Here is a 10,000-nt window from a genome sequence, read left to right on the forward strand (position 1 = left end):
ATAGCTCTCTAAAGACTATGCATAGAGGCTTATGGGGCTAATGCACAAGCCTCATGCATAAGCTTGATATATGAGCCTTATGTATGAGACTTTGTGCACAAGTCTCATGGATATGGCTTATTTATAAGCCTCATGCATAAAGCTTATGCATAAGCCTCATGTATGAGGATTATGCATATGGACTTATGCATATGGCTGATGCATAAGTCTCATGCATGAGGCTTATGCAGCACTAGCCTCATGCATAAGCTTTATGTCTTAGCTTCATGCATGAGACTAAGGCATATGGCCACCTCTTGAGAGAAGCATATCTCTCAAAAGGCTATCCACCATAGAGCATGGAAAAAATAACAAACCCTTGTCTTAAAAGCCCTAAACCATACAAATCCTATAACATGTAAAAGCATAAGAGAAGAAATATACAAGAAAGAGATCTCTTACCTTGTGAGGCTTGTATGTGCTAAAAACCTACAAAATCAAACCAAATTAAGAAAAAAAGTATTAATAACAAACCCTAATCTTAATAGCCCTAAAACTTATAAACCCTATAAACATGTAAAAGCATAAGAAAAGAAATATACAAGAAAGAGATCTCTTACCTTGTGAGACTTGTATGTGTTAACAACCTACAAAATCAAACCAATTTAAGAAAAAAAAAGTATTAAGAAAAAATCAAGATCTCTTACCTTGGAGGCTTTAATGGACAGCTCTAAATTAGGATTTATATGTAGAATCTAGGGTTAGAGTTAAGCTTCAATAAGAAGAGAAAAAGAAGAAAAGAAAAAAATAAAATAGAGGAAAGAGAAGGGAATACTAACAAGAAAGCTTTCATGGAAAACTTGATTGCATAGAAGATGAAGGAAAAGATAAGACATACCTTGCTTGAGCTTGAGGAGGATAGAGTAAGAGGAGGACATGGTAGGAGAGGTAGAAGTGATAGATTAGGCATAAACCTATAAAAAAACTCAAAGTACCAAGTTTAGTGCATTCAAAAGATAAAAACAACACGGCGGCAAAAGAAGCGGGATATTCTTTTACAGTATAGCAACGTTTTTTTGCTATAAAGAACGCTACTCTCAATAGCATTTTTTGCTATGTAGCAGCATTTTTTCGCTACTTAGTAGCGTTTTTACACCGAAAAAATGTTGCTAAGTAGCGAAAAAATGCTTCTTTGCAGTGTTAATACCCTAAACATTTTCCTTTGGAAAATTCTGCAGAAATGCTATAGAAACGCTGTAAAAAAAAACGTTGTTGTGTTCCCGATGTGTTGTAGTGTAAGAGGTGGATGTGACAGAATACATTAAATCAAGTGGATTTGGTGTTATAAAAAGCTACATCACATCGACCCCAACGATGGTCTTCCATAGCTCGTACAAGGTAGAATTTCCTTTAATTTAACTTCTATCCAAATTTCCTTCACTAAATAGTGGTGGTTGAGACCTTGTGTCTATGTTCCAGCAGCTCTCAAGAGCCATTTTTCTGAAATCTTCTTATAGAAGCTTAAAACTACACCAAAACATTGTTTGGACCTTGAGCTCTGATACCATGTAAGAAGTTATAGACTATGTGTTAACACAATAAAATTGGATCTTTGCACACAACACGAATGAGAGCTATAGATATAGAGAATAAAAAAATATGATTACAGTAAACTAGATGATACAACTAATGTTACATTATTTTCCCTCTATAGTCTATTGGGGACACCCATCCAACCATTGTGCCATGCTTGCAATTAGTATCGTGAGTGATGTCATATTAAATACTACATTGTAAGTGTGATTGGCATATGCTTTGCGGGTCTATGCTATGTATGCTGTGAATGGGTGATGCCATGTGTACGCATGCTAGTGTTGTTAATATTGGTGTTTGATTGCCTCACCTAACATGTTGACTTGTTGAGTATAGGTGATGAGTACGAGGATGCCGAATGAGGCGTTGTACTTGTGCGAGAACAAGGTGTCACACAGGCATGAGTGTGCAAGGGTCACCGAACGAGGTGTTGCAAGTGCGAGGGTCACCGAATGAGGTGTCGCGTGAATTTTGTCATGTGCATGGGCGTTTACATCGCCTCGACATTTATGAGTTATGCTTCATTATTGTTGGTTGGCCATGTGCCATTTATTTGTACTTGTATATTTATGCATCCCGATGTGTATGGGTGTAGTGCATGTGAACTAGAGTTTCACTATTGTTTTTGGTACACACTAGATGTGTGTGAACATCCTCTAGAAGGATTGATTATTTTTGTAAAAATAGCCAGCCTTTAATATCTGATAAACACATCAAATGGGCTGCTTTTATTCAGAGTTTCTAGCCTACTAATCTCTATCAGCCCAGAAAAGAGAATGTAGTTGCGCTGATGCCCTTAGTCGACGACCTAGTGTTCATCACATCACAGCTGTAAATAGCTCAACTTTCAATGCTATGAAAGACTCTTATGATCAAGACTCAGACTTTTCAGACACGGACCCAAATGAGAGATAATGGGTGGACTCCCCACTCTGATTACTCTTATCATGATGGATATCTCTAGGTGGACTCCCCACTCCGATTACTCTTATCATGATGGATATCTCTTCTTTTAGAGGAGATTATACATCATGAGACCTTTTAGACAGTTTGTTATGAAGGAGTTGCACCAACCCCCATATGCAGGGCATAGAGGAGTATCATCTACTTTACAGATCATTTCTCGAGACTTTTATTGGCCATCTATGAAGAAAGATATAGCCAAGTTAGTGGTCGAATGCATTACTTGCTAGAAGATTAAAAGCTATAAGGGAAAAACGCAAGGATTACTTATGCCACTCCCAATTCCCAATGAACCATGGGAGCAGATTTCAATGGACTTTATAACTGGTTTTTCACTTACTGCTAATCAGAATGACATGATTTGGACAGTAGTTGATAGATTTAGCAAACATGCTCATTTCATTGCATGTAAAAAGAAAGTGATTGCTCATCAAGCTGCTCATTTATTTTTAAAGCATATATTTGTGCATCATGGTTTGCCTAAAGTCATTTTGTCAGATAGAGATTCTAAATTTTGTAGCGATTTTTGGAGAACATTTTTTGATAACTTAGGCACAAAATTAGATTTCTCTCTACTGCTTTTCACCCTGAATCCAATGGCCAGATTGAAGTGACCAATAGCACTATCCTAGACCTTTTTAGAACCTATGTTTCATCACAGCCTAGGCAATGGGATAAATATTTACATATTCTCCAATTTGCCTACAATAACACTCCTCACTCTGCCACTAAAAATGCACTGTTTGAGATAGTGTATGGTGAAAAGACCGTTCCCACTCCGATGACTCATCTTTCCCACAATATAGAAGTTGCTGATGAATTTACTAGAGACTTTAGCTCTATTCATGACCAAGTTAAAGAGGCTATTAGGAAGGCTCAGGAAAAGTATGTAAAACATGCCAATAAGAAAAGGAAACCCATGATTTTTGAAAAAGAACACCATGTACTTTTGAGGATAGAAAAGAGGAGACTTAAAAGTGTAGAAAAGAATCCTATTGTCAAACTAGCACCTCGATTCTATGGTCCTTTCAAGATAGTAGACAAAATCAATGACCTGGCTTATAGACTAGATCTTCCATCCCATTGGAGGATTCATAACTCTTTTCATATTAGTCTATTGAGACCCTTTAAAGGACCAATCCCTACTCATCCTGTTTATGAAGAACCTCCAGAGCTAGTTGATGATGAAGAGCAATTAATACCTGATGAAATTATTGACCAGGAGTGGACTACTACTAGAACTGGCAATGTTCATAACAGATATCTTTTGACCTTGAAGAACCATCCGATAGAAGATGCTCATTGGATGCACGAGCGGTTTTTCCGCACATGCCGTGACTTAATACACTCCTATCAAATACGCCAACTGAGGTCAGTTGCTAACCCGAGCAAGAGGGATGTTACATTATTTGCCCTCTATGGTCTATTGGGGACGCCCATCTGACCATTGTGCCATGCTTGCAGTTAGTATCATGAGTGATGTCATATTTAATACCACATTGTAAGTGTGATTGGCATATGCTTTGTGGGTCTATGCTATGTATGCTATGATTGGGTGATGCCATGTGTATGCATGCTAGTGTTGTTGATATTGGTGTTTGATTGCCTCACCTAACATGTTAACTTGTTGAGTATAGGTGATGAGTACAAGGATGCGGAATGAGGCATTGTACTTGTGCGAGGGTCACCGAACGAGGTGTTGCATGGATTTTATCATGTGCATGGGCGTTTACATTGCCTCGACATTTATGAGTTATACGTCATTATTGTTGGTTGGTCGTGTGCCATTTATTTATACTCATATATTTATGTGCCTCGATGCGCACAGGTGTAGTGCGTGTGAGCTAGAGGTTCACTATTGTTTTTGGTACACACTAGATGTGTGTGAACATCCGAGTCTAGAAGGATTGATTATTTTTGTAAAAAGAGCCCTATTTTTGGCAAAAGCTTCACGATTGACTCAAGGACTATTTTGAGGAATACATGATTAAATACTCATGTCGTGAAAGGAGCCAGCACGATTGAGGGGGAGATTTAACCCAATCCTTGTTGATTGATCATGATGTTTATTTTGTGCACAATTTTCAATTCTATGGTTTATCTTCCATGTTTATTTCCATGTCTACGTTTAATATGTCTACACACGACCTCATTCACAAGACGGTCAAAATGCTTCCCCAACATTCTTGACATAAAACAGTCATTTAAAAACAGGTTATTTGTTTGGAGTTGAATATTTATTCGTGATTATTGTGTGTAATTTTGGTACTTTGATTCTCTTTTGTGTGGCAAGTTCCTAACAACTAATCCACTCATGTGCTCTAGTACAGAAGCATAGATGATACTACTAATCTTCTCGTGTGCTTGAGTAGAGGAGAAATTTGGAAAGATGTAGAGATGGAAGGCTATGTGTGTTGAATAAAAAAGCTACCCGAAAGCTAGTAAGATAAGTGAATGAGTCGATTGATCATAAAGTTGTGGTGGATTTATCATAAATATGTAGTTCAAAACTTTAAGGTCTATCTAGGTTTACAAGCTTCTAGGTCAATCTAGGTCTAGAATATTATAAGCTTATCTAGGTCTAGAAGCTTCCTAATATAAGCTTCTAATCTTATCTAGGCTCCTAAACGGATCTCACATCCCTAGGACAGAGAGTGTTCTAGGGACGTTAACCCCATTTTGGGCTTAACAAGAGTGGCCACTATAGTTCTACATCAAATAGCAAATAGAGAGACACCAAAAGCATGTATGATCAATCTTTGAAGCAACGGTGTCCAAATGTACAACTTGGATGAAATACGTATAGTGATTCCCACCCCAAGAGTGGGTGGTGAGAAGCTAGAATGAATTTCCTATGAATTTACTTCACACATATAATATGAGATTGAGCATTATATGATAAATAGGCCACTTATGAGCATTGGGTACCTAATCAACCTGCAAAATTTAAGTGTGTGTGGACACTTATGGCCTTATATATAAGTCATTTTCTCTCAAAATGCAATATACTCTCTCGAGACTCTCCCATTGTGTAATTAAGCCTTGCTCTGGCTGCATGTGGTAGTAAGTGTGTATGAGTGATTTGAGGTAAGAGGAGGGACGAGGACCCATAGTCCACTGAGACGATGTGACAACGCTCGTGAGAGATGGTGATAGAAAGTGCTACCCACAAAGGTGTGGAGATCTTGAAGCTAGTGTGCTCGAGCTCGACCATTGGAAAGATCCCCACAATGGTTTTAGCTCACAAATATCTAAATCTTGGCATAACCCATTGCCCATACTCTCTAGTAATGGATTTCCACAAAATTAATTCATTTGATGGAGATTTGTGGTGTTTTTGCTCTCTTTTTTCTTTTGAAAAGAATGTCATTTACCTTAATTTCTTGTTTAATTTATTATTTTTATTGTGTTTATATTGATTTAATGGTTCCATTAGCATACATATAGGTTAATTTTGGCTTAGAGTACAACATTTGTATCACATTGAGCATTAGGACTCATTTTAGTGAAAGTTTTTCTCTCTTTTGTATTTTTAACAGACTTTAGATTCTATTTTTTTTCACTTCCAATGAGTTTTTTGTTGTATTTGAGTAGATTAGAGTGTTAGAAAACATTTTAATTAGCTTGACCATTTAAAAAATTCAATAAAACTATAAAAAAATCTTAATTTATAAAAATAAATATACTAATTGGATTGATTTTTTGTATTAATGGTGTGAGTGAAGACAAAGAGTGAGAAATTTTAGTGATTTTTGGACCCATTTGAGTTTACAAAAAGTGTTTAGAAGTACATAGAGTGCATGTTGATACATTAATGCACCACATTGACCCACAAAACTCACAAAATTAAGGATTTTAGCTCTCATTTGCATAGATATACATAAGAAAAGAGCTCATAATTAAGAGATTATTGATATTTAATTATTTATTAATTCACATATTTAAACAATGCACATACCTTAGCAATTCAATACTTAATCTAATGATATGCTTGATGGTATGGATTAATTAATAATTAGTGGGTCTCTTAATCATTCTAAAAGAGAAAAAATTAGTGAAAGAGTTAATCTTGGATTAACTCCTAATTACTATTTTTCACAACTCTAGTGGCTAATTAGTATTCAATGAGAAGATGCCCTATTGAGCTGGATAGGCTCCACTTTTGGGGGTCATTTAAGACATGAATAAGAGGGTGTCAAAGTGTTGACGTTGGCCTCCTACTTTACTTTTTGGAAAAACCATATGTACCCACTCATTGAAATTAAAAACCAACCTATCTATGCAAAGCAGATTTAACCACCACTAAAAAAAGCTCAAAAAAGTGATTTTCTCTCTAGAATCCACTACAAGCTTCTCTCTCTATAAGTTATTCACATCGAGGGATACGCATGGAAAAAAACCATGATTTTCTCTCTCTAGAATTCGTGCATAGGTTTCTCTCTCTAAAAGTCATTCACGTGGTCGAGAGATAATCACGCTCTTAAAAAACTATTTATTTTTTTGAGATATTCATATCGATGGTCGGCGACACAAAAAACCAAAGATATTCAAGTATGAAAACCTCCAAATTTTCACGGTTGTGAAACTCTCAAAATGAGATATTCATGCCAATGGTGGCATGAAAAACCAAAGATATTCATGTGTGAAAAAACTATTTTTTTGAGATATTCACACCAGTGGGGCGAAAATCTAGAGATATTCAAGCGTGAAACTTTGGTTTTTTACGACCGTGAAAAACTCTTTTTTTTATAAAATATATTCACATCATGAAAAACTCAGTTTTTTACATGTGATAAATATGGTGCTAGGAAAACAAAAAAAAGTAGCCCTGTGAGGCCAATGCACACATGTTAAAACCAATAAAACAAGCTTGTGGACCACTTTTAGACTACCATTTACGCTACCAAACACAAGAATTTTGATAGGTTCAGGAGAGAAAAATTATATTAGTCCAAAACTCTCTCATAGAACTTGTTTCCAAATGTTTTTGTACACATTCGGAAAAGGGATGCAAAAATTGAGTTATTGAGACTTTTTTTTTGAAAAAAATGCATGATTTGATAGAGACAGAAAATAGGTTCTGAGACCTCTACCATTTGGGAAACTAGTAGCGTGTGCACTTTTTTAGAAGAATAATTCTAAGAGGACATTCACATACCTTAATGCTACCCAACAAGAAATTCATGCATACGAACCCTGACAAACCCTAATGAACCCTCATTTGAGAGATAGGGGAGTAGACCCAGCATATAAAAGTTGTTTCAGGCTACAAGGGAAAAAAAAAAAGAAAAAGAAAAAGAACGGTGGCTAAAATGGCTAACCAAGGGGGTTAAACGTGCCAATATCAAATCTTAATCTAACAGTTGAATGTTAGTAGCCTATGCCTCAAGTACCACCTCAAATCAAAGGAGTGTTATAAGACACCAAGCGAACATAACTAAGTAAGCCCCAAACTCGAGTGACTACAAAAACCCATAGTGCTCTGGGTGATGGATCCATCCATACATCCAAATGACTATGTCTTGTAATTGCTCTTGAATATATTAACATGTATTGTCATTTAGGACTTCTCAAATCAACATGCAATCATAAAAGGAGAATCACGCAACATAATTAGAGCACTTAAATTATTAAAAATTAGAAGAAACAACCAATGCTTACTCACCCTACAACCATGTGGTTTTCAAGCATCGATTCATATTGACAATCTATCAATAAATGTGAGAGCCATGAACCAAATAAAAACCAAATGGAATTCAAAGTGTACATGTCATGAAATCAAAGAGAGCAAGATTATTCATTCGAGAGGATGGTTGTTAGCACAATATCTAATTCTCCTCACACTCATCATCTACATAAAAGCACGATGCTTGATGACATGCTCGTGACATCCTTTCGTACTTCTTGTCAACAGCAGCCATTCTTTGAGCTATAGCCTCTGCATAAGAGGGCAATACACTACAATGACAACAAAAGCAAAACATGTGTCAACAATACAAAGCCTGCATTGAATCCCAAAGGGTTAAGGGTATATTTGTTAATTCCATTTCAATTGAACAACCAAAGAGAGAGTGACAAAAAGGACATCACTAATTTTGATATAAAATTAAGTGTCGATGTCCAAACTACTAGTGCTAAGGACATGGCGAATGAGGACACCATGAATGCTTTAGCATCCCAATCCTTGTCTTCTAAATTTAGGCCATCACCTCAAGCATCCATTGATTATGTAGTCAGTTGGTGAAAAAGACCATAACACTTGAAGCAACCGTTACACCCAACATTTCTCTCACCTTGATATATCAACCACCCTGTCAAACCATTATGGAAATCCATAACCTTAAAAACAAAGACAAAGACTACCCCTAAAATGTCAATCTCAACAGGCCTTCAAGGAGGTCACCAAGGAGGAGTGAGTTTGATGAGAGCGTACTCATGCCAATTGTAGCCATATGGTCATGGAGATCTTTGAGAAACACCTCCACCATTTCACCGTCATTCAACTTCTCTTGTTGAAGTTGATTTTCAAGATTTTGGATCCTTAAGTCATTTGTGATCTCATATTGTCTTTACCACAAAGTCCATGCTTGTGCATATATGGAGACATGTTAAACCATGGTCAACACACTATCTTGTAGTAGAAGCTCATTTTCAAGATTCTGAATCTCCATTAGGTGAAATATGGACTCTCATTTTTTCCCCTTAAAGATTTCCACACCTCCTCTCTCTAGGACAATGGGCTCGTGGTGAAATTTTTGCAAATCAAATCAAAAGCTGGTTGAGATTGCACATTTGGAGTCTACTCAGGACATTTCCAATGATATATAGCAAGATGGGAAATTTTGATTATTCAAGAAGTCCCCAAATTGGTGATGCCAATGAAATTTTCCATCTTGCTATATATCATTGGAAAGGTCCCGACGATGAGTAGATTCCAAATGTGAAATCCCCGCCAACTTTTGATTTGATTTGCAAAAATTTCACCATGAGCTTAATTTTCTAGAGAGAGGAGGTGCGGAAATCCTTAAGGGAAAAAAATGAGAGTCCATATTTTGCCTAATGTAAGTGATTTGTAATCTCATACTGGCTCTATAACAAATTCCATGCTTGTGTAGTTTGTGGAGACATGTTGAGCCACATGTGGTCAATACACTATCTTTCACGCTAGTGATGATAGCACAAAGAGCATTTAAATCCCTTCATCTCTAAGCTTAGACAAAGTTGGCAACAGATGGTATAACATTGTCATCTACATCCCTTGTTGTGGCTCAACACAAATGACGGTGTCCTAGAGCTCATAGGAGGAAAGAATGTCCCTAAGCTTGAACTTTCAAAGAGGATAATTGGTGCCTTCAGCTTTCCATCAGCACCAAATGGTGGTGGGTGGGGTCCTTCTAGAAGATGCCATTTCTCTAAGGGACTATGAAAGACATGTTATATGAAGCCAGAGCTCTAATACCATGCA

The sequence above is a fragment of the Cibotium barometz genome, chromosome 28 (assembly GCF_041138505.1).
Source record: "Cibotium barometz isolate CiBa-2024 chromosome 28, ASM4113850v1, whole genome shotgun sequence".
Taxonomy (NCBI): domain Eukaryota; kingdom Viridiplantae; phylum Streptophyta; class Polypodiopsida; order Cyatheales; family Cibotiaceae; genus Cibotium; species Cibotium barometz.